The sequence below is a fragment of the Podarcis filfolensis genome (assembly GCF_964270895.1).
Source record: "Podarcis filfolensis genome assembly, chromosome: 15".
In the NCBI taxonomy this organism is placed as follows: Eukaryota; Metazoa; Chordata; class Lepidosauria; order Squamata; family Lacertidae; genus Podarcis; species Podarcis filfolensis.
The window spans coordinates 17,055,731-17,080,358 of record NC_139618.1 but is presented as its reverse complement, the minus strand read 5'-3'; the positions used below and the strand labels follow the sequence as shown (position 1 = coordinate 17,080,358).

Genomic DNA, 24,628 nt, shown 5'->3' with positions numbered 1-24,628 from the left:
CACTGGATGACATCTGGTTATAGTAGTCTATTAAAAGAAAGAAATAAAGTTCTTTCTATTCACTCTTGTGGCACCATGCATAATTTGATATTAGTATTATCATGTCCTCCCTTATTTGCCTTTTCTGTCTACCAAAAAGCCTCAAATGTTGGTCCCCTACCCTTTTTAGACCTTCATTTTGCATGCTGAAGGGCAGTGACAAGAACGGAACACATGGTTGCACAATAGATTTGTATAAAGGAATTACAATATTGGCAGTTTTATCCTTTATCCTTTTCCTAATGATCCTTAACGTGGACTTTGCCTTTTTCACAGCCACCACTGTTAAGTAGATAGTACCAAGTTATACATTTCCAATTTAAGGCTGGAAGTTTGCTTCCTGTGTTATATACTTCTCTGGAAGACAGATTATTTTCTAATCCTTTCGGAGCTGTTGGTCTCAAGCTAGTAATATATGCTCTAAGATTGAAAAGCAACATCCTTTATTTGGGGTAGACTGTGAAACAGATTATTCACACAGCAGGAACATGCTGCATGCCAGAAACTAAGTAACAATATATTGCAGAAAACTTCTGTAAGATTGTGTGAGCAGAAGCAGTTGTGAAATGGTGGTTGTAATAAATCAGTGGTGCTTGCAGTACATTGTGAGAGTGTACTCAATTGATTATCTGAAGACTTGATGATACTGTAGTAGCTTTCGGGCCTGTAGGTTCAGTCAACAATATTCCTGTGTGCTCCTCCAGTGCCACACAGCTTCTTCTTTAAGTTGACTAGAAGAGCAAACACCAGAAGGTGTTGGGAGCTGCACTTGAGCATATTTAGACTTTTAATTTGTGGCATGCTTATCAAAAAGGTTGGCAGCTGCTGTCTTCCATAATTTCCTTTCCTCAGAACATTAGCTCTATGTGTATTACTTCAAAGAGTGGATGCCCATCCCTCTCTCTTTTTCGGCCCTACTCAAACTTTGCCTTCTCCATGTAAGTCAAGGGAAATGCCAGTTTTGTGATGTGGTGCTACCCTGCATGTTCCATGAAGCCCCAATGTTTCCCAGCTGACAAAAGCAGCAGGGCTCTCTGGTGGCCCTGTGTGTTTCTAGAGTTGTGCGTGCAGCTTGCACATATATTGGGTTTTAACTTACTCCTTGGAAAAGCAGGGAAAAGTACTACTGTTTTTCTCACAGCCACACACCATATATTTAAAGCCCATGGCTTCCTCCAAAGAATCCTTGGAGCTGTAGTTTACTCTTCACAGAGCTACAATTCCCAACTGCCTTAGCAAACTACAGCCATGCAATGTAGTTAAATGGACGCTTAAATTTAAAAAGTAGTTTGTGATGTTTTGGTGGGAATGAGGAAGATGTTTTGATATGGTGAGGCTAACAGATCCTGTGTGTGTGTTGCCTATTAACTGTTACTTTTAAATTTAAATTTTAAAAGCCACATTTTATATTATGGGCCAGATACTATTCTCATGAGGACTGTTATGAGGAATGCCAGTATTGATGCAATGACACAATTTTAGCAGACCATTCCTCTTTGAGTTTTCATTAAATGAGTGTAAAACGGTGTGAATCTGGGACTTCTCCCTTTGCATAAATACTCTAAAACAGTTTGGATCAGAGGTGAATAGGTTTTGCTTGGCCACCTGTCTACTTTTTGACTCATTCTTGCAGCTAATCAGAAGTCCAATTTAAATGTTCATATATTTAGATGAATTAGCATATGCAGCAGAGCATATGGAGTCACGTGCTTTGGGCTGACAATTCCTTTCTAATCTATGGAGGGAACTAAGCTTTTAATGAAAGTGAGTTGTCCTTTTATGGCTGGCAGTATTTCAGCATCTATTAATTCTACAAGAAAAGCTTTAAAAATGGAAAATGAGCTAGATGCCTGGGGGTGGGGAAGGAAAGGATTTTTAAGGAGGTCGATCAAATGTATTCAACATGAGATTCAAATAGACTGTCAAATTTAAGTGGAAATCTCACAATTTCAATGTGATGTGGAAGTGAAGCCGTTGAGTTGCCATCTGTTTCCTTAAATGTTTATTAACCATTCTTTCCCCTTTTTATTTTACCCACATATTTTTCCTCTTTTTAAACACAATGAAAAAGTGAGTTGCAAATTTGTCTCAAATTTATTCTGCCTTTCCTGTGTGGCTCTTTAGCATTAGTATGTGTGTGCTGAGAAATCTGGCAACCATTTTGATAATTACCAGGAGTTCAAAGAAAAGCATCCTATAAGGCAGACCTGTACAATTTCTCACCCACCAAGCCAAACACAGCTTACCTGTTATGTATGGTGGCTTACCATTCGCTTGATACTGTCCCTCCCCACCCCCAGTTTACCTAGAATTGCAGTGACAGCGAGCTTGTCAAGTACACAATACATTGCAGCTGAAGTTGGCTTGTTTAACAACTAAACTGTTTAGGCGCCAGGCGAAAACAGACTTCTTTACCCAGGGTTTCAGCCATTAAATAATGATTGCCTGTTAAATGTGTGTGGGGAGGGGGAACTGTTGTTTTGATTATTTTATTATTATGCTGTTATTATTTTGTGTAAATTATGTTCTTTATGTTGTATATCACCCTGGAATCTTTGGATTAAGGGTGATATATAAAATGAATTAATAATAGTAACCGCCATCATCATCATCCTTATTTGTTGTTATCACACATTGCACTAAGCTGAGATTCTTGGAAACTGAAACTCTGCAGAGGTCTTATTCTGAACCATGTCGGAGGAGATGGGAAGAAGAATGCATGAGCCACTCTGTCTCATTGAGGTTTGCCCATACAAGGCCAAACCATGGTTTAATGATGCAAACCAGGCCATTGGAGTTATCTTGTACATTACAGGGCTTCTAAAGTAAAAAAAAAAAAAAAAGCCCTTCCACTGATGATGCCATTTAAATTCTGTCTTTAGCTGCATCATTACTTTCAAGTGAAAGAATAATATTAATGTTCTGTGACAAGCTTATTTGCATGAGATGCTAAGCCAAACCATGTGAACATATGGGAACTCTGGGAGTGGCTCACATGTGCTTATATCCTCCCTGGTCCTTTTTGGCAACCATGTTAAGCTAAGCCATGCTTCAGTTTAGCATGTTGTTTGAACCGGGACTTGTAGTTAATCTCTCTTGTCGCTAGCCACAAGTTTTAGCCAAGAACAACCCTTGGCTGCAGCTCGTGGTTAGTCAGAAAGGAGCTTAACCATGAGTCCCGGTTCACACAACTCAAGTTTGTTTTTTGTTTATTATTATTTATTTATTAGATTTATATACTGCCCTTCATCGCAAGATCTCAGTGGTTTACAAAGCAAATAGCTAAAACAACAAAACAATACTCCCCCCTCCAACCAGTTTAGTTTGTGTGGCATAGTTGGCAAAAAGGAACAGGGAGGGGATAAGCAGCTGCAAACTCTCAGGGAGCTGGCGAGGTCTCACTAAGCGAAGGTTTGACTAAGTGTGTGAACCAGGCCAGTGAATGCAATTTTCTAGCTATAGTTCCTTTTTGGCATTTTCCCATCTTCTAGTTTCCTTAAATAGTTTTTCTTACATAAAATGAAATGTTGTTTAGTGCTGAGAAAAATATAGTACGCAGTTAATGGGTATGTGGTTTGTGGTATCTCCCAAAGAGCAAATGTAAGAAATTTAATAAAAGAGATGAGTCGGATAAACATTAATAAATATAAAGCACCAGCTGAAGTCATTGGAGCTTTTAAATGTGTTATTAAGTACACACTTTTTTCTGAATCACATTTTTAAAGTCAAATCACTGGCACTTGCAGCTTGCCAACAACAAAGATGCTTTCAAGGCCCATTAAATATTGAAAAGTTCACTCTGTGCTATCACAGTAGAATAGTCTCATGGATGTTCAGTGCATCCCAACTGTCAGATTAACTTTTTGAGACTGAATTTATTCCAGGTTGGTGGTGGGATCCCTCAAATGTGTCCATACTTTATATATCACTGTGTAATGTGTAATTTGCAAACTTTATCTTTGGTGGGTTTCCTAACCTGGCTATGTTCGAGTTTGTAGATGTAAAACTGGGTGTGTGTGGAATAAAAGATTCACATCTTTAAAGAAGTCAATATTAGATGTGGAAGTCGAACCTCAGTGCATGATTTTAGACTTCTTTAAGTTGAAATGGTTTTCAAACAAATACTGAACCTAGGTTTAGTTCAGCCTTGTATTTAAGCACTAGCCTGGTAGCCACAGGGAGTTAGGAATTCAGTGTAGGCAAAAGAGTGGGCTGGTGAGGGAGGGATGGGACCCTCTGTTCCTCTTCTGCACTTGACATAGAAATCAAGCAGGCTGCTAGAGGAGGCAAGCCCTATTCTGTGTCCAGCATAAAAATGCAGCTCCTCATCATTCCTCTGCCAGCCCTCTTTTTCTTTTTCTTTTTTCAGACTAGTAATCTCCTCCCGCCCACCCCCTGGTTATTTTCAAGACTGCTTTTGCTCCATTTTTAAATCTGACTGAACACATTCTCATATTTAGAACTGGCAGTTAGGCTTAGGCGTTGTCTTCAGCAAGACCGAAGTGGCGTAACTTACATAGGCTTCGAGGCGAGAGTTAGCTGATGTTCAAATACAGCCTTGGCATCCTATGCATTTTGAAAAAGTGCCATTTTTAAACAGTGTATAGAATAAAACATTACTTTTGAGATGACACATAGAAATTCAGGTGTTGTTAGTCTCTAGAAATAGCAACATTGAATGACTGAATTGTCATAACTTTTAGCAGTTGTTGCCTTTCCATCAAGTGACTTTGATAAACAGTTTCCTTTGAATTTCTTTTCTCAGATTCTCTGGTCCATGATTTATTCTGAATGGTTTACCTTTCAGGGTAAGACTATACACCTCAGAGATATTGACATTGTCATAGTAACTAGGAACTGCAGTCCTGGCTGATAATTAGGATTTGTGGTGAATCATGCCTTATACGTAGGTGTTTCTGGAAACTAGATTGCTTCAGTCAGTTCACTCTTTTAAAATAATCTGAAATAGAATTTTTGATTTACTTCTCTTCATAGCTAAAGGTGTTGAAAACTTGAAAATATGTTTTTCTGTGTGAGAGTAATAACTACTATAATGATTATCCTGTGTAAAATCTTGTAAAATCCGGAATCTAAAAATTTGAAATGGAAGTATTATTCTTAATTGTAGAGATTATGTACTCAATATCTAAATGTATGTATTAAGTGTAGTGCAGAATGCTAACTAGTGGTTTACTTTAAAATCTTACATCACTACCTTTCTTTGCTTACTGTGGTTATTGAGTGAGTCTTTTTTTCATAATTCTAAAGAAATGTTTATATATTGTTTCCGTATCAGTGGGGTTCAGAAATATTCAATCCCTACATGGTGCATTAATCTATTTCCCTTGAAAGTTAGATAGTGACTATAATCTTGGGAGATTAAACAGCAGCCAGATGACCCCTGTGTAATTGAAGTGACTGAGGGTAACAGATGAAGTTCCTCAGGTGGCGGTAGTGAGCTGGTAAACTCAATACTTAGACATGTCTCCCACTGGAAGTAGTGTGGGAGTTTTGGAGTCACTAACAGGGTTTTGGGCTATAAAATAGTATGTCATCAATGATGTTTAGATTTCATTCACCCAGAAAGAAATTGGTGGTGGTGTTCTCTGAGCAAGATGAAAGCATCACACTGCATTATAAGTATTGTGTGTGTGCTTAGGAATTGAAATTTATATGAAACACTTTGCACTAAAGAAAATCTTTCTCCTTAGGAGCTATGCAGGTATAGAACATAAAACTGCAGCTATGTTGAGTTATTTTTTTCCACACTGATGAAGCTTAATACATCTCTTGGGTGTGTTACAACTTAAACATGCATTACATTTTTATACTGCTCTTCAATCTTGAAGGGTTCTCAGAACAGTTCATGTAGAAAGAGTGAGTGATAATTTTAATTATTCCTAGAACTTTTGGTGGAGGAATCCATTGGAGTCAGTGGAGAACAGTGATGAAAGAAAACCTGTTCTCAGCCCATCTGACTGTTGTTGTTGTCTCACCTGTATTGCCACAGTAACATACTGCTTTTCTGGATAACCTGTTATGATAGCAAGTGGCTGTTGGTCAAGGCAGCATATTTGTCAGTAACAGGGAAGGACTTTTCAGCCTCCCCCTCTTTTAAAATATGTAGAAATTAGTCATGTTTTCATTTCCTACCAGCTTGCTCCTTTATCTGGTCATCTTCTGTCTTTGTCTAAATATACACTATCACCAGTTTTTTCTTGTACGTGTTATATCAGTTTTGCAAATAGGTTAACATTTCAGAAGAGCAGGGGTTTTGTTTTTAACATGGGTTTCCAAGTACACAGTTATACATTAAGACTAGAACAGACCCTCCAGGTGTCCCTATATTCCAGGGACAGTGCCAGATTTACAGAAGCTGCCCTGGTTTCTGATTTGTTCCTGGAATGTCTCACTTTTCCTTAGGACATCCCTTTTTTCATCGGAGAAATGTTGGAGGGTGTGAAGTTGACTGCTGGGGCAACTCAGTCAGATGGGGTAAAGGTAAAGGTACCCCTGCCCGTACGGGCCAGTCTTGACAGACTCTAGGGTTGTGCGCTCATCTCACTCTAGAGGCCGGGAACCAGCGCTGTCTGCAGGCACTTCCGGGTCACGTGGCCAGTGTGACAAAGCTGCTCCGGCGAACCGGCACCAGAGCAGCACACGGAAACACCGTTTACCTTCCCACTATACAGCGGTACCTATTTATCTACTTGCACTTCAGGGTGCTTTCAAACTGCTAGGTGGGCAGGAGCTGGGACCGAACGACGGGAGCTCACCCCTCCGCAGGGATTCGAACCGCCAACCATGCGATCGGCAAGTCCTAGGCGCTGAGGTTTTACCCACAGCGCCACCCGTGTTATTTATTATAGTAAATAATATAATAAATAATAAAGGACGTCCCTGTTTTCATTGCAGAAATGTTGGAAGGTACGCTATAAATGTGTTGAAGACCAAATAATTTGTTAATTAATTAAGCACTGCATCAAGCATGCATTTTTGGAAGAGTGTTTTTGAGGTGGACTATTGTCTTATTCCAAAGTTGGCACTTTTTCCAGGAATGACAAGTGTTGGAGAGAAGGGAAAATAAAGACTCCACAACTCTTTAAAAATGTGTGATGTGTGTGGTAATGAATATGTATGTACCAGTTACTCAGTATATTCTACTTTTGACTGTTATTAATATAATTCCAAATGTTGCAGAGTTAGATGGTGCTTTGTAAAAAGGCTTTATCCCCACCATCCTTGCTAGATTTGGAGTTCATTGAAATGATACTTATTGAGCCTCAATACAATCCATAGGGTTGTTGTGAAAAGTGCAAGATTTTAAATGTGTCTGTGTTTGATCATAATTCATAATTAAAACCATACTTAACATTTTGCATAATAGTTCTCATGCAGCTGCTAGATTTATCTAGCAGGATTTTTGAAGGATAGCCCACAAACTCGAGGTGGTTTCATTTTGGCTCAGTCTAATAAAAAATATCAATAGCTTAAAGCCACATCTCCACATTCAGATACCACAGAGAAACTATATATGAAGCGGAAGACACTCTGCAAATTTACCACATATTTAAGAATGAAGAATATCTGCTGTAGTTTCTACCGAATACAGTACATAAGACCTTAGCTATACTACCACTATACAGTGGTACCTCGGGTTACAGATGCTTCACGTGATCCAGTGTGGTGTACTGGTTAAGAGCGGTAGTCTCGTAATCTGAGGAACTGGGTTCGCGTCTCCGCTCCTCCACATGCAGCTGCTGGGTGACCTTGGGCTAGTCGCACTTCTCTGAAGTCTCTCAGCTCCACTCACCTCACAGAGTGTTTGTTGTGGGGGAGGAAGGGAAAGGAGAATGTTAGCTGCTTTGAGACTCCTTTGGGTAGTGATAAAGCGGGATATCAAATCCAAACTCTTCTTCTTCAGATTACAGATGCTTCAGGTTACAAACTCCGCTAACCCAGAAATAGTACCTCGGGTTAAGAACTTTGCTTCAGGATGAGAACAGAAATTGTGCGGTGGCAGCACTGCGACAGCGGGAGGCCCCATTAGCTAAAGTGGTATCTCAGGTTAAGAACAGTTTCAGGTTAAGAACGGACCTCCAGAACGAATTAAGTTCTTAACCTGAGGTACCACTGTACTGCCGCTATTTAACATGTTAGAACCAGCAGCATATCAGCTGTTTTTGTAATTTGATACCTGTTGAGAAGGCTCAGAATTAGTATTAGAACCAATATGGGTGATTCTTAGATTAATGAACTCTTACCTTCACAATTGTTTCCTTTAAAACCAACCATTTTGTTTGTGTGACTGTTAGCAGCTTTCATTGATACAAGGTAGGCTTTGCCATGCTGGAAGTTTCACCTTGAGTGTCAAATAGCAATTATTTAATGACTGCTTCTGGCTTTGAAAGAATACATTTTGTCTGTTTTATTCTTCCCTGTGTTGGAGTTGCATGGTTGGAATAAACAAAATGGTTCCCCATCCACCCCACACTTTTTACTTTCCTTTGAAATGTAATTTGCTATTCAGAGATCAATTCTAACAGAGTGGACATGATTGTCATACAGATGAGTTGCTATAAAACCATGAAAGGAGTTGGTAGGAGAGAAGGATTGTTTGTACTTGCTTCTCTATGGAGACTGGTTTGTTTGGAGCGACTTCCGGTTCCTATACAACTGCTTGTAAGGAAAGGAGTGCAGTTTCTGCCTGACAAAGGTTGCGTCCAGGCTGGCTCTTTCCGGCAAATAGCAATGATTGCATACCAAATTCAGTTGGGATAACTGGTGGATTTGATGCACTTGTGTAACAAACCCACTTACAAAAACAAGAACATCCAGAATTTTGTGGCATGTGGTGGAAAGAATACTGAAAAGTGTGGGATAACAATTGCTTCATGCAATGTTGTAAAACTTCCATGCAAAGAAATCTGACTGAGTGTTCAATAAACATCATATAACCTCCCCACCAACTTAGTGTAAACAACCTACGGTGAATGCTCAATAAACAAGTCATCTAGAAGCAACCAGAATGAGTCTGGATGAAGCACAATTTGACACTTGAGACACTTTAAGTTTGTTTGGGAATACGAGGTTGGGGTGGCAGAGGAAGGACAATAGCTGCTTACCATCTCTCACAATCAAAATACATTAACTGACACTGCCTCGATTGCTGCCTGAATATACCATCACATGTTTTGTAGCATAACATCATGAATAGTCTCTGTAGATACAGTCTACAGGGCTACATGGTGAACTATATTTCTACATGAGGTTTTCTAGGCCACCCCCTGTTTTATTTTTTAAAAAATTTTAAAATTTTTTTTTTATTGGTTTCAATTCCTTATACCACATCAAACATTAAAACAACAAAAAAGACAAACAAGACACAAAAAAACCAGCAAAAAAATAATAAAAAAGAAAAAAAAACATTACATAACATGAGACACTAACAAATTAACTTACAATAACTAAATAACTAAATCACACAACAATAACTGACTTCCCTTCAACTCGGTTTCGGAATGTGTTATAAAAAGTTTTCTATCTGCAGTTTCATTTTCTTAAAACTCTTTACGTCACAAGCGTTATATCGAGCCTACTGTGATTTTTAGATTTTTTACATCTGTTTCAATGTATGCCATAAATTTGTTCCATTCATTATTAAACAGAAAATAAGAAACCAAAAAGGTACAAAGTTTAAAAGGCCACCTCCTGTTTTCAAGAAATAGGACAAACTGCTCCTGAAGCTTTTAGTTTAGTTTAGTATGAGGGAGAACCCCTCCCCCCCCCCACTAAGCATGAGACAATGTAAGCCTTTTTCTTTTGTCTAGGAACTCTCTCAGTTGTGGTCTTAAGCTGGAAAATGAGTCTAAAAACATGTCTCTGTTTGACAACTTTCCCCCTAACTACAAAAGCAAAAAACAAACAAAAGCCCTACTTTATTGTTAATGGTTTGACCATTTTTCTTTGCAAAAATCACAAAGTAATGCAATTAACCACACTTCTCCATTCAGCTCCCCCTCCCTAGTCTCTCTTCCCCATCCCTGGCAATTCCCATACATCCTAACCTACCAACTTTTAAGACTAAAATTCACCTTCAGATTCCTAACCAGGCCCGTGCAGAGCTTATCTTATGCCTGGGGCAGGAGTCTCATTCTTGGCATGATAGCGTAAGTCTGGCAGGACCGTAGCGGGCCTTCCCCCTCTTAACCCTCTGAGGTCCAGGGCAAGTATACCCAACTGCCCTCCCCCTATAGGCCTGCTCCTAATAATATGGAAAAGGCTCATACTGTTCAGGAAAGTTCCTGACCCTCCTGTGAGGCTTTGTGAGGACAGTAGGAGCCTAAAGAGAGGGCAGGATAAATCCTTGCATAAGTGGTCTTCCAGCTATATGGGCATTTTAAAATAAGAATCAAAAGTAAAAGGGATTCCACTTTATCAGTGCACTGCTTCAAAAGCTTTCTCAAAGCAAGTCATATATGCCTATTAAATGGTACATTTTGTCCAAATGTAGTTGCCCGTATGTATTCCAACCTTGCATCCTGCTGTCTTCAAGAAGGGAGTAACATGGAAGCCCGATTTGCTGTATATCTTCTCGTTGTTTTAAATTAAACATCATAAAACATATTTAAGCATTTGTGTTGGCTTTGAATCAGCCAGTTTGCCTTTCTCAATGAGTGAGTTCATGTATTAAATTGGAATCTGTACAAATTACTGTTAATTAGAATCAAGGCAAGGCGAAGCCTAAACTAGGTCACATGTCTTATCAAATAAAACATACTGAGACAATATTTTATTTGCTTGGTTGGGTTTGAAAGATTATACTGAGGTGTTTCAGCTGCTGCTATTCAAAGACAGTTTTAATTTAGCTTCAAAACATATTTTCTCTTGTGAATCATAGTGAGTCTGTACTCTTGGGATGGCAAGCTTATTTTCATCTAAAAATCAAGGTTTGTGTTGAACTGTGAAGCAACCATTCTTTGTCATAAACTTTCACCTGCCATGCCAATTTGGTCATAAGGACTGTTTTCCAAACCTCCTTGCAGTACTGCATTGTATCCAAGTGTGCACAAGTATTTAATGGAGTGTTTGTGACCTATGTGTTTTGTTATTAAACAGTAGCAAGCATGTCCATTGATATATATATAAGAAGCAGTGGTGATTCTGTTTTTAATTGTGTTTTTAAAAAGCTCTCTTGAAGGTGGTGCCACTCTTCTGTACAAGAGCTGAGAACAGGGGATTAGACCAATGCTGTTAAAATAGAAGAAGAAATGTGCAGGAAACCCACCATTACAGCATCATGCAAGAAAAATCAGGAGCAAGAAAAAACTGATTTGTTTTTCATCTATGTGGCAGGACATCGATTATTTGGCAACATTTCCCCTCTTAGTAATCTGTTCTCCAGGCTAAACATACAACATTTCTACATAATACTTGATTTCCAGGCACCTCAGCATCTTTGTTGCTCTTCTGGGCACAAGATTTAGTTAGTTGATTTCCTTCATCATAACTGAGTATGGTCCATACTCTTAACAATTTGATTTTGGGGGAGCAAAATGCATGCTTGGCAATAAATCTGGTTGAGAACCTAGGTCTGTTCTAGATGATCTCTTGAGTATTCATTCTGATTTGTTTGTGCCAAGGTTCTATGACAACCATTTATCTATTGAGCATTTATCTTAATTATTTTTTTTGCATGGAGGTTATACAACTTTTCACCAGCTGATTATCCCACACTTTCTTGTGCATTTGTTCTGCCAGATGTTGCTTTACCACAGCTCCTATCACTACTGACCACTGGCCATGCTGGCTGGGGCTGATGGGAGTTGTGGTTCAGCAACATCTGAAGGGCCAAAAGTTCCCTACCCCTACTCTAGTGCATTTCCCCTTTCACTTTCCATACAGCAAAAACTCAGATTGTTTTAAAAAGCAGATTTGTTGAGAGAGAGAGAGACCTTGAATGCACTTTAATTTAACCTAAATTTGCTAATATGCCCATAAATCCCTCTCACAAAATAGTGATAGTTGATCCTAGTTTGTAGCTGACCAGCTTCAAAATAGCTGTGAGGTGGAATGAGCATAATTTGCAGTGTAATAATGGTGGCTGGGTGCCTAATTCTTATCCACCCCCAGCCTTCCTCCTGAGATGCCTTCTCCATACACTCCCCCCAATGATGTGGCACTATATTCATAGCACTCAGTGGAAAAAACAGGTGGCTGAAGGGATAAGTGGGCAGGGGCTTATGCAGTGCAAAACATGCCAGAACAATATGCCCTACTGAATTGAAAAAAAGACATTTCTAGTTCAGAATCCTGTTTTTCACATCGGCCCTCCAGATGCCTCTGGGAGGTTCATGAGCAGGGCATGAAGGCTTCAGCTCTCATCTGCTGTTGTTCTTAGCAGCTGGTACCCAGAGGCATGTTGCATCTGATCCTAGAGGTTGCACATAGGCATCATGATTAGTAGCTGTTGATGGCCTTATTCTACATGAGTTTCTCAAATTTCCTTTAATGCCATCTAAGTTTGTGGCCAATACCACATCTTGTGGCAGTGAATTCCTTTGTTTTGGTATGTGTTGTGCATTCCTGTATCTCCTGCTATTTAGCTTCACATCTTCCACTACCACACAGGATCTGTTTAATACTGAGCCAGTTTTGCAAAGTGACCCAGCTCTACTGTCAACGTACTAGTTTATACTTTATAACTAAAGAAGTTGCTGTTGACAATGTTAATTCATTTTCACTACTTCCTTGGTTGTAGATTTCTGCACCCTTGGTCTCAGAAAACACGGAGCATTTCTGTGTTTATTAAACAAATAAATTAGCCAAATAACAAGTTTGTTTTTGCCACAAAAAGCAATTGTAGAACTAGAAGAGCACTGTGTTGGGCTAGGTCAGGCCACATTGTATTGATTTCATGAAGAATTAAAAAACTGCCTGGTTTATACCAATAGCATATTTTAAGCAGTGGTAACAGCAACCATATAGAGCCACATGAGAACCAGTAAATTAGCTGTAGGGAACTGCTTTTCTTATTTATTGTTACAATATGTAAGGGTGTTAGAGTGGATAAAACTAATTACTGTTTTCTGTTTATTCGGTAACTCATTTGAAGAATCTAGCTTTCTATATTCTGTGTATAGCTGCAGTTTCAAAGGATTGCCATGCATTTGTAGAAAAAAGGAAACTACCTCAGAATGAAGTTTGTTGTGTATCATTTTAAACAGGTCAACCCTAGTCCCTTAGGAATGAGTACAAAATCTAAAATACAATGTTTATGTTACTTGTTCAAGCTAACAGCAGTTATATTGGATTATCACCTGGATTGTATGTAGTAAAGAAAGAAAGATAAAAATGTGTATTAAAATAAAAGAATGGTGAGAGAGGCTATTGAAATTACTGGCCCCAGTTTGTGTATGAACATTTCCTGCAAATGTGCAGCTTATTTATATATGGCACTCTTCTAGAGCATGAAAGGCCAGGATGCATTTTTTGTTTCCTTTCACATATTTCATTCTCATTTGGGCATGTGAAACAGACTAGTATGTGCACATATGCACTGGGGGACATTGCAGCCAGTCATTTAGATCCTTAGCTGATAGATAGGGCTAGAACCTGCAGTCCCAGTGCAAATGAGTGTGAGGTCTTCTAGTCTTGGCTGCCTTTCAGTGATATTTTATCCATTAGTTAAGTGAGGTTCCTGCTTTACATGTAGAAGGTCCCAGTTTCAATCCCCATCATCTCCAGGTGGAGTTGAGAGTTTCCACTGTCTGAAACCCTGGATAGCCACTGCCATTCAGTGTTGACTATCACCAGCAAGATGTGATTGTCGCCAACTAGGGATGAGTTTTAAAAGGCAACAGCCGAATGCATAAGGCTGCCAATGGCTACTAGTTATGGTGGCTTTATGCTTCCTCCAGGATACCGAAGGACCACTTTCATTGGGTGTAATATGTCCAGATAGTTTGGTGATCTGGAACAGAAGCGACAAGTAGGAAAGCAAAAAGTACTGTTCACTTAGAATTAAAAAATGTGGCTATGCTAAATTTAGTATGTTGCCAGGTTTCTGTGTATGTGTGCTCTTAGGATTTGGGTAGATGTTGACTTTAAGTCAGTGGAACTTTACTGTTCTTCCTGAAAAACCACAGGCCTCCGTGTTGTAGGTTTCATTTGGGAAGATTTCTAGCTAGGTATGAGATCTGATTTCTTCAGCCTAGCTATCATAATCTCATTATCCAAATCACTACTTTTAATAATACATTTCTTGTAGCAATAAATTTAGCCCTGTCCCATGGTGTGCTGACATGTTCAGCATCTCATTAGTCACACAGCATATGATTCAATATACTTCCCCCCCCTCTCTCACACACATATTCATTCTGCATGCGATGACAGCTTTCCTGTTAAATTTTGTTTCCAGAATATTTATGTATGCTGGGCTCTAAATGTGTGTACAATGTGAGAATTTCTGTGTGTGAAAAAATCAGAATTTGACATAAGGTATTCCAGGGCGTAGCAATCTGTACCATCCAGCTGAGTGAAACTGTGAGCAGAAGAATCTCCAAATATGGGATTTAAGTCATACCTACGGCGTATAAGGTTGCATGTTGAAGTCTTCAATAAGGCAGGCATTGAGTCGGAATGATAAAGGGGCTTGAATCTTGTGCTGTATTGGTTGTTGGAGCCTTGATCTCTTTCATTCTGACATGGTATGACGCCCCCACATCCTTCTGTAAGTCCCATAACCATCAAATACCTGGGGGCTACTTTGGGGAGAAGGGTGGTTTGTAGATTGAAGTGATTGTGGAGGTGATGATAATAATAATAATGATAGTCCCCTCCCCATTTCATTCTCATAACCACCCCATGTGGTAAGTTTGACTGAGAGATAGTGACAGTCCTGAGGTCACTCAGTAAGTTTCTTGAAATTGGTTCTCTCCAGTCCTAGCATAGCACTTGAACTCAGGGATGGGGAACCTGTCACCCTCCAGATGTTTCCTGGACTACAGCTGCCATCATCCCTGACAGTTGGCCCGAGAAATGACAGGAAAAGTGAACAGAGGAGTCAACGTGCCACTGGGCCTAGTCTTCTTTTATACCTGAAGTAAAATGTCATTTTTTTATTTATAAAAATACGAAGTTGAAAACATTATATTTGGCAATGGTATTTAAGCTTCTGCTGTTTTGTTCCCTCTGCGAGGGAAGGTTACATGCAAACATGAATGCCAGCATTTGCTGCTTGAAAGGGCAAAGGCTGTGGCATTGGAAGAACCTGAAGTAAGCAGGCTGTGCCTCCTTGAAGGCATGACGGATGGACGGACGGGCACGCACAGCAAAAGTCATTGTTCAGTGTATTTTGTTTGAAGAACAGCCAAATCCGGAAATAGTCATCTAGTCAATGTCAGCTTCACAATTGGTTTCCACATATGTAGGAAAAGTGTGAGAGCAGAATGCCAGAAAATCTGTCTATTTCTCCAACCACTTCATGGTGGGTGAAAAACAGAAAGCTTATAGTTTAAATAAGATGCCAGCTTCAGATTGTGCATTGTAATGGAGTTTTTGGAGATTTTCTGCTTGGTTGGAATATGTGTTAGTTGGGCCAGCCCTAAAATGTCTTACATGAGGCAAATTGTATATTGCAAAATCTTCAGTAATTTCTACCTTTCTGAGAGCCTTTTTATTAAATAAAAATATCATCTGGTCTTTGAAGGAAATACTTAATTTTTTTATATTTTCAGTCCCTAAACACCACAAACAAAATGTTTGACCAATGTTCCCTTAATTAGCAGCAGCTTCTACTAACACCCCTCACCCCTTATGTTTGTTATGTACTTGTGTTGCTACCACTCGTTTCTGTACAGGCTTGTTTCAGATGGGAATGTGCCTTAAAACTTTATCTAATTTATAGTAAACAAAGCTTCAGGTTTTTGTTTTTTAAGTTTCCAACTTTGTTGATTATCCACTTTGCTTAGTGTGAGGTTCTGTCTCATTTTGATTTTGATTTCATTAATTACGTGACCTTGGGAATATTTTGCTCCCTTTGGGCCATATCTGTACTTCATTTTTGCCCACCTCCAGAAGTTTTGTATTAGCAAGTAATAGATATCCAAAATAATCTGTGGTTTTTTTATAAGATTGTGCTTCACGGCATGTGCTCATACATGAGACAGTTCACTAACACAAAACAATCTACCTCATTGTGCTTCACAGTAAGTATAGTTAATGGTTTACTGCAAATGTGCTGATCTGGGCTGTCTTACTTCTCCGCACTGCTGGTGCATGAGGGAACCAAACCATGATCCTTGCCTCTTATGTTATGTCTGAACTAGGAATTGTGGTATGTTTTGCTAAAACCACAATGGGTAAGCAGAAAACAAATATTGGCTTATTATTCAGCTAAGTTGTACTCTGAGTAGACCCACTGAAATGTCCATTCATTTCAGTGGGCCTGCTCTTTGTAGAATTAGCATTGGCTAACCTATGGTTTGTTTGGAGTGGAACAAAACATGATCCTTGGTTTGGATGTATCAGTATCCCCATTGATCATGGTTGGTTTCTCCATAGCACTAAAAATGAAGAAGTTAAGCAGGTCTGATTGGCTCCTGTGTGGTAAGCACAGGTTTGTTACGGAAATGCAGACTTTGTCACTGAAAATGTCGCGGCTTTTTTAAAAGGAAAGAAGTTTATTTTCCTGTGCTCTGAATTCTGTGTAAGAATTGGTACATATGGCTCCTTCGAGGAAATAATTGCCATTGAGGTCAAACACTGCAAAGCAGTAAATAACTTATGAAGGTGATTGATGACTCAGGCGTCTGATGATGACAAAAACCTTTTATTGTGAGTAATGCTGTAGGTATAATTCTTCTTATGCTGCAAGACCAGAGAACTGGAAACATGCATCATCTGTCTTGGAAGGGAGGGGTGTTGAATATATTGCTAACACTTGCTTAGCATTTTCACTGTTTTCATTTTGGAGTTTGACTTTGAGGCTTAAACATGGAGTTCAGGAGCAGGGGGCGGGCAGCTGAAATTGTTCAGGTGGCCACTAGTCACAGCTCAGCTATTAAACTATTCTGATAATAACTTGGGCATGGCCTTATCCCCGAACTTGTTTCCAATGTTAGGGTTCATTCCTAGACCATATGACATCATAAAAACAATTCTATGATTCTGTATGTCTTTGAACACTGGCAATAGGGCCACTCCTAGTTTAAGAAGAACACCCAAGCCTGGAGGGTATGACTTCCACAGTAGATGGAGTCCAGAGATCTGTTGCTTTAGAAATGTGGCACTGAAATTAACCATATTAAGGCTGCAGTCATATGTAAACTTACTTGGGAGTAAAACCCTTTGCACACAAAAAAACCCACAGTTCCCAAACTGTTCTGCTACTGCGGCTCATCCATTCAGTTGAGCCTTGTGTTTCACCACAGCTTTTTTGATATTGGCTTGGAAATCTGTGTAGGTCAGCAGTCCCTAGTCTTTTTGGCCTTGGAGATCAAAGAAGTGTTCTTGGCATCATAAAAAACCAATTTCACAAATACTGGTGATGCTCAGAACCCTCCAGTGCATACCCACAAATAAAAAGGACATAGACAAAAAAGCAGGTCAGCTATCCAAAATGAGCAACACCCCCCACCGCCAAAAAACTGCAACCTCATTTTTGTTGGGAAAAATATATATTGAAGATTGGAAAGTGTAGGAGACCTTGACAAGTGCTAATGGGAGTGTCTGATCTACTGTGATGGCAATTGGGAACCCCAGATATAGGGACATGTATTGCTCTCAATATTTATATACTGCTGAGTTTTGTATACATGATCCCCAATCTTCCTTCCCATCTGAATTAAGGATTTTAATCTATGTGGTGATCTCAAGGGTTTGCCCAACCAGCCGAGTTTGTCTGCCTGTTAAGCAAACATGGCTGTATAACACAGAAGTATTCTAGATGGGTGTGAAATGAGTTCTTAAACATGGTGCTATTGTTTGTGACTGTGTTGAAACCAGGTAAGAGTACATTTTTAGATTTAATGAAGTGTCAAAAAACCCTTAGATCCATCCTTTTCCTGGAAAAACCACAAAACCACAAAAATTGGCTTATTTCTATCAGAACTTCTAATTGAGTGTTCATGCCATCATGATTCGGTGCTCTTTCGTTTTGTTACTAATCCTGTATTGCTGTTTAGTCAACTAAGGCTAACATCCTGTTAAAGAATAAGTAGTATCAACTGACCCTCTGCCTTTTCCATCTCAGGGTTGTCCCTTTATAACAAAATACAGTGCAAGAGTAGTCCTGCTTTGGAACTGCAACCCTTTTATAGTAGCCATCTGTGACAAATTTTTAAAGTCTATTTCCTGCAGACATCAGTAGCAAAGCTACCTTTTATTTTAATTTTTTTGGAGAAGAATGATGATATGCCTATAATCTGTTTTGGTGATCAGGGAATTTACTTTAGAATCCTACAGACCTGAAGAAAATCTCACTAATGCAAATAGTTTTTATTGGAAGTTCTCATCCCCCCATGTTTATTTTTAGAGTAAACCCCATGAAAGCTAAATAATTGATGCAAGTTGTACTTGGCAGTCCTCAAGAGTGTTTTCCTTACTCTTCTTATGCAAGGTATTTTCATTGCTTGCAAAATGCTTTTTAGTCTTGGCACCCCAATTTCAGTGATTATGGGTGTGTTAAAAATATATTTGTAGACAAGCCCATCGTGCAGCAGCCACTATTATATTTTGGATCCATGCCCCAAATGATTAAGGAAGGCAACATTTTAAAAATATTAGTTAAAATTTCAACTGTATTAAAGATAATACTAAAAGAAACACCTGTTCATTCCTGCCTGCCAAATACAGATGCCACAACCCCTTTCTTCTATCTTTTTTCCCTGGAAAATGATAAAGTTGGAGGAACAGATGTCCAGGAAGTCAGACAATGAGGGTACATCTCCAGGCTCAGCTCAAGGTATTTTTGTCACCCTAAGTAACACTTTGTGTTTCAACTCTTCCCCACCCCAAGTAACTTGGCATGTGCTGGACAGTGCAACAGAACAGAGTTCAAAAGCCCCCGCTATTTTCTATCTTGTTACCTCTTCATACATGAGACAATTGTAACCTGTGAACCTCTGCTGCCAACATTAATGCTCCCACAAACATGAGTTATGCAAACACAAATGTGCATCATTGATTATTAATATGAATCACTGATCACATTATAAACTTGCATTGAATGGGTGGGTGAAATCTGCCCTCTTCCCATATGTAACTACCATTTGAAAATATGATTGGGTGGTTAAAGGAATGTGAGAAATCCCACATTAGGCGAGCTTGTGTATCTTAATAGCTAAGCTACAAATTGGGAAGTTCCTAGTTTGAGTCTCACCTGTGTTATGAAGTCTCTTGGTAGTCTTAGACAAGAGATTCCCCTCAGCCTCAGTTAACAGAATTGCTACTAGATGATGCATATGAAGCACTCTGAAAACTTGAAAGTAGAGTGCACGTGTTAAATAGTATTAAGTTATTTTGAATGTGCATCTTTACAATGGGTGAACACACTCTATGCATTCCCAGTACTTAACCATATTCTTGAGGAGATTTCACCCCTCCCATATCCAAGAATCTCCTGATGAGTCTGCTGATTCTCCAGAGAGGAGGGGCAGTGTTCTGCTCTCTACTTATTCTGCTCCAGCACCACATCAAAGAGTCAGTCAGTCAGTGTGTCGGGGAGAGAGAGAGAGACTGAGTGTTACAGATCGTGTGTATAGATAAGGTTGCTGCTAAGAGCAGCTGCAGACACTCAGTGCAGTTCAGCATTCATTTTCATTTAGACCTCATTTAGCTCTGTATATAGTTGTATAATAGTTGTAGATAGAATAAAGAAGATATTCTACAGAGCTGCTCTCCGAGTTGTTTATACTCTGCTAGACTCTGCTGTACTCTGCTGTGCAACGACTGTCTTCTTGTTGGAATGAATCCGGTGCTCACAACTCTAAGCTGTGAGTCCACAGCACTTTGACTTGTTCCTGTGCAGAAGGTGGTCTCTGGAAGTGCTACCCGGCTCGCCTAGCCCAGTCGGGGCTGAAGTAGATGAGTCCAGTTAGTGGCACTGGCTCAAGGGTGATGCTGACAATTCTAACTTATTTTAATATTGCATTTTTAAATTGCTGTAACCATCCTGGGACCTCATGGTGAAGGGTGGGAAATAAATCTAATAAATGTTAGTTGTGATTCAGACAATAAAAACGATTAAGAACCACAATAAGGAGGATGCAGCCTGATGCTGTGCATGTTTGCACATAATAGGCTACACTGTGTTCAGAAGCGCCAGCCAGCATGGTTGATGGTTGGTGTTATAGGAATTGTATTCCAACAACACCCAGAGGGCCAGAGGTTCATCATCCCTGTGATGGCAGCACAAAAAACTTTGCTGGGGAGAAATGGTAACCCCTATGTAGTAATTATTACCTGCTAGTCCTAAGGACACGTAACCTCTTGCATAGGTTGTCACCTCTTGTTTGCTGGTCCCAGTTGAAGAATTGGGCAGCAACAGCTGCACTCTTTTCACTACTGCAGTTACCTCTTCTCTATCCACCCTCTGTTTACTGCTACCAGCTCACATGCCCATCATTTGCAGCAGCTGCTGCTACTTGCTTGATGAGGTGGGACTTAATGAGGTAGTAGCTTTTGATTTTCCCCAGTGGTTGAGTTCCAAGTAGCACTTAGAGTATATACTTCCAGTATAGGGTGTAGCTGTGCATATGTGCAGCACACCACTGGCTCCGCCTCCACAAGTTTCTGTATGATTTCTAGAGAAATCAACACCAAGAGACTCTTTCAGTGTGTTGTTACTGCTGCTAAATATACTAGTAAGTTGTACCTTGGAAGCTGAACTTCTTGGCTCCCGAACAAATTGGCTCCCGAATGATCAAAACCCAGAAGTGAGTGTTCTGGTTTTTGAATGATTTTCAGAAGTCGAACGTCCACCGTGGCTTCTGATTGACTGCAGGAAGCTCCTGTAGCCAATCGGAAGCTGCGCTTTGGTTTTCAAACAGTTCTGGGAGTCGAACACACTCCCGGAACGCATTCTGTTCAAAAGCCAAGGTACCACTGTATATGACAGACTTCTTGAGCTGTTGTGTTTCCTAACTTCTGTTGCCTGGGCAAGGGAAAAAATCTCTTATCATTTATGATTAGTTGATAATAATATTGGCAATAGTCTGCTATACAGATTCTACTTGATACTGACTGGGGTGAACCAAGTATTAAAATAATGTGCTTTTCCAGACCCCTAACAAGGATTGTTACCTATTTCTTTTGTGTAAACATTCAGTTCACCCTTTCTTCATCTGCCACCAAGAAGAATGCTTGAATAGCATTCTGCAAGTTTTTGTTCATTGTTTGAATTTAGGATGCAGAACTAATCTTGACCTACTTTGAGGCTTCTATAAGCGTCTCCTCAAATGAAAAGAGATGAAGTTCCTTTGGGAATTTCCCAGAAATGGCTATTGAGAAGACCTAGAATTCTACATGATCTTGCATAAGAGCATCTATTACTATGCTAATATCATGGACTTGCTTTTGTTGAAAGCTGTAGTCTGTTTCATCTATCGTGCAACTCATTTTGAGTGCCACTACCTAAAAATCTGGAGATCCAGTCCTCCAGGTATCTTGACCTCTCAGCTGACTAAAGCAAACCATTTGATTTGGTGCTATGTCTTTTATATACTCCTGCCAACTTAGGCTGACATGTAAATGTTCGCTATCCTGTGAAACCTAGTATTGCCTCATTTGTATTCAGTACTAAGCCATTATGTGTGGTTAGCTAAATCATACTGTTCATGAGCTGCATGCTGGTGCATATAGCTCAGGTGCTCTTGCTTTGCTCTTCAGAGATTGTGGTTTGTTGCTTACCGTATTTTTCGCCCCATAGGACGCACTGGCCCATAGGACGCACCTAGGTTTTTTTTTTTGGGGGGGGAATAAAGGAAAAAAAATTATTCCCCCCCCCAGGTGCGGGGCTGGGTCGGGGGAAGCCTGAGCTTCCCCTGACCCCAGCCCCCAGAACAGGCAGCTCTCCACAAGCCGTGCGAGCCCAGTGCGAAGTCGCGCCGGGCTCCCACGGCTTGTGGAGAGCTGCGCGAAGCTCGAAGCCTGGGGCGTGCTGAGCTCAGCTCGCCCCAGGCTTTGGGATGCAGAGGAAGACCGTTCTGTTCCTCCTCCGGCTTCGCAGGACAGGTGCCTCGCTGGGAAGCTGGAGGAGGAATAGAAGGAGACCCTTCTGTTCCTCCTCCAGCTTCCAGGCAGGCGCGTGGCTGAAGGGGCGCTGTGCAGTTCTCCCTCTCTGCGCAACACCTCTCCTGCGAAGGAGAGGCGCTGCGCGGAGAGGGAGAACTGCGTAGCGCCCTTCAAGCGAAGCTGGAGGAGGAAGAGAAGAGGCAGCTGCCCTAGCTGCATGTCACCTCTCCAGCTTGGAGAGGGTCGCGGGGCTGTTCCTTAGCCCACCGCACACGTTCTCAGGGCTGGAGAGATGGCGAGCAGCTAAAGAGGCTGCTTCCAAAGCTGCGCGTCACCTCTCCAGCTGGGAGAGGGTCGCGGGGCTATTCCTTAGCCCCGCGCACACTCTCCGGGCTGGAGAGATGGCGCGCGGCTAAAGAGGCTGCTGCCATAGCCGCGTGCCACCTCTCCAGCCGGGAGAGGCTGCGTGCGGCTATGGCAATACCCCCACCTCCCGCAAAAGCCCACAGGAGCCGCACACCCTTTAAGGAGCACACGGCTCCTGTGGGCTTTTCTAGAGGAGGGAGAAGGGACTGACTGGCCGCGTCAGTCCCTTGTCCCTCCTGAGGAAAAGCCGCAAGAGCCACGCGGAGCTTGTGTGCGGCTTTTGGGAGCTTTTCCTGCCTGCCTGCCTCCTGCATTCGCCCCATAGGACGCACACACATTTCCCCTTCATTTTTGGAGGGGGAAAAGTGCGTCCTATGGGGCGAAAAATACGGTATTTCCTGATACTGGTTTGTTTGGCCGTGATCCTAGGTTCAGATGATTTGTTTGTAAGCAATTTTAAACATGACCAAAAGCCTTTTAAAACCAGGTCAAAAATTAGGTGACAACAAAAAGTAGCAAAAAGTAAGATATCTTGTTGCTAAGGTTTGGGGAGTTGCTGTCTGGGACATAAAGGATATTGTCCAGATTATCTAGATACAAGATAGACAGCAAGAAGACAATAAAACAGGGTACAGTTGTTGAAGCACCTGTTTATAAACTTAAAAGAAGAGTTCTGATTTAAAGATGTTGCATCAAGCATACCTGTCTCAAAGAATAACTGTAACCCAGGTGATTGAGGATAGAGTTGTCCAAGAGATTGTGCTTGCATTTGAAGGGCGTTTTCAGAATGCCAAATACACACCTGTGAAAGTAACATCTTTAGTCATAGCGACTGGCTAGATCATATGGCAAATATTCTTTGGGAAACATATGTTGGATTAATAGTCAAAATTGATGGGCCTTTCACCTTAAATACACAATTCTATGCAAAATTACTTGTGCAAAGGCCCCGTTGATTCAGTGAGAAAGCTTGTATCCTGGGGTGATTGGCAAATTTCCACGTGATTACAGCTTCTTCCTGCAATAAGTGGCTGAAAGGGAAACAGGTTTGCAGTAAACTCCTTCCTTATAAAACTAGCTAGGTATTTTCTAATATGAGAGTGTCTAGAATTAAAATATTCTGGCCTTTGGGCTCATAGCATTTTTCTTGCTAGAGCTTTGTGGTCTATTCGAGCAATATTACACAACACACATAGTGTTGACTGCTTAGTACATTGTGTAGCTGTGTAAAAAAGTTTCTGTCAGCCTAAAAACTGTTGTACAACATGAACAAATGGTGAAGCTCACCAGGCTGTTATGCTGAACAAGATCTATGTGCTTGATGACCCTTGCCTTCCCTATAACACTTTCACAAACTTCCAAGGTGAAACTTCCAGTAGGTTGTATTTTTTTCTCCCTCATAATGGGGATGGAACGACTCCCCTATGAAGAAAGGTTGCAGCGTTTGGGAATCCTTAGTTTAGAAAAAGAAGCAAGTGAGAGGTGATAGGATAGAAGTTTATAAAGTTATGCAAGAAATACATGAAGAAAGCAGATAGCGAGAAGTTTTCCTCCCTCTCTCATAATACTAGAATTTGTGGACATCCATTGAAGCTGGAAGTTGGAAGTTTCCGGACAGATGAAAGAAAGTTCTTCATGCAGCGCATTGTCAAACTATGGAACTTGCTTCTGCAGGAGGCGGTGATGGCCACCTTGGATGGCTTGAAAAGAGAATCAGACAAATTCATGGAGGAGAGGATTATCAATAGCTACTAGTTATGATGGCTACACTCTACCTTCACAGTTGGAGGTAGCAATGCTTCTGAATACCAGTTGCTGGAAAGTGTGGGAGGTGCTCTTGTGCTGGAATTCTGCTTGCTGGTTTCCTACATGCATCTGGTTGGCCACTGTAGGCTAGAAGGGCCATTGGCCTGATCTATCAGGCTACTCTTTCATTTTCATGGTCTTAATATTCGCCATTTATTAACCATGTTAATGGGTTATAATTGTT

General features: G+C 40.6%; 1 protein-coding gene and 1 long non-coding RNA gene across 5 annotated transcripts in view; one reads left to right on the top strand and one right to left on the bottom strand.

The window, feature by feature from the left end:
- Positions 1-24,628, top strand: part of ARHGAP32 (Rho GTPase activating protein 32) — a 199,381-nt gene that overhangs the window by 36,452 nt on the left and 138,301 nt on the right. The window lies entirely within an intron of this gene.
- LOC310750821 lies at positions 16,816-23,435 on the bottom strand. The gene is made up of 3 exons (XR_014542309.1): positions 23,341-23,435; positions 19,421-19,519; positions 16,816-17,599 (listed from the first exon to the last, which is right to left on the bottom strand). It is a non-coding gene; the product is annotated as an uncharacterized lncRNA (long non-coding RNA).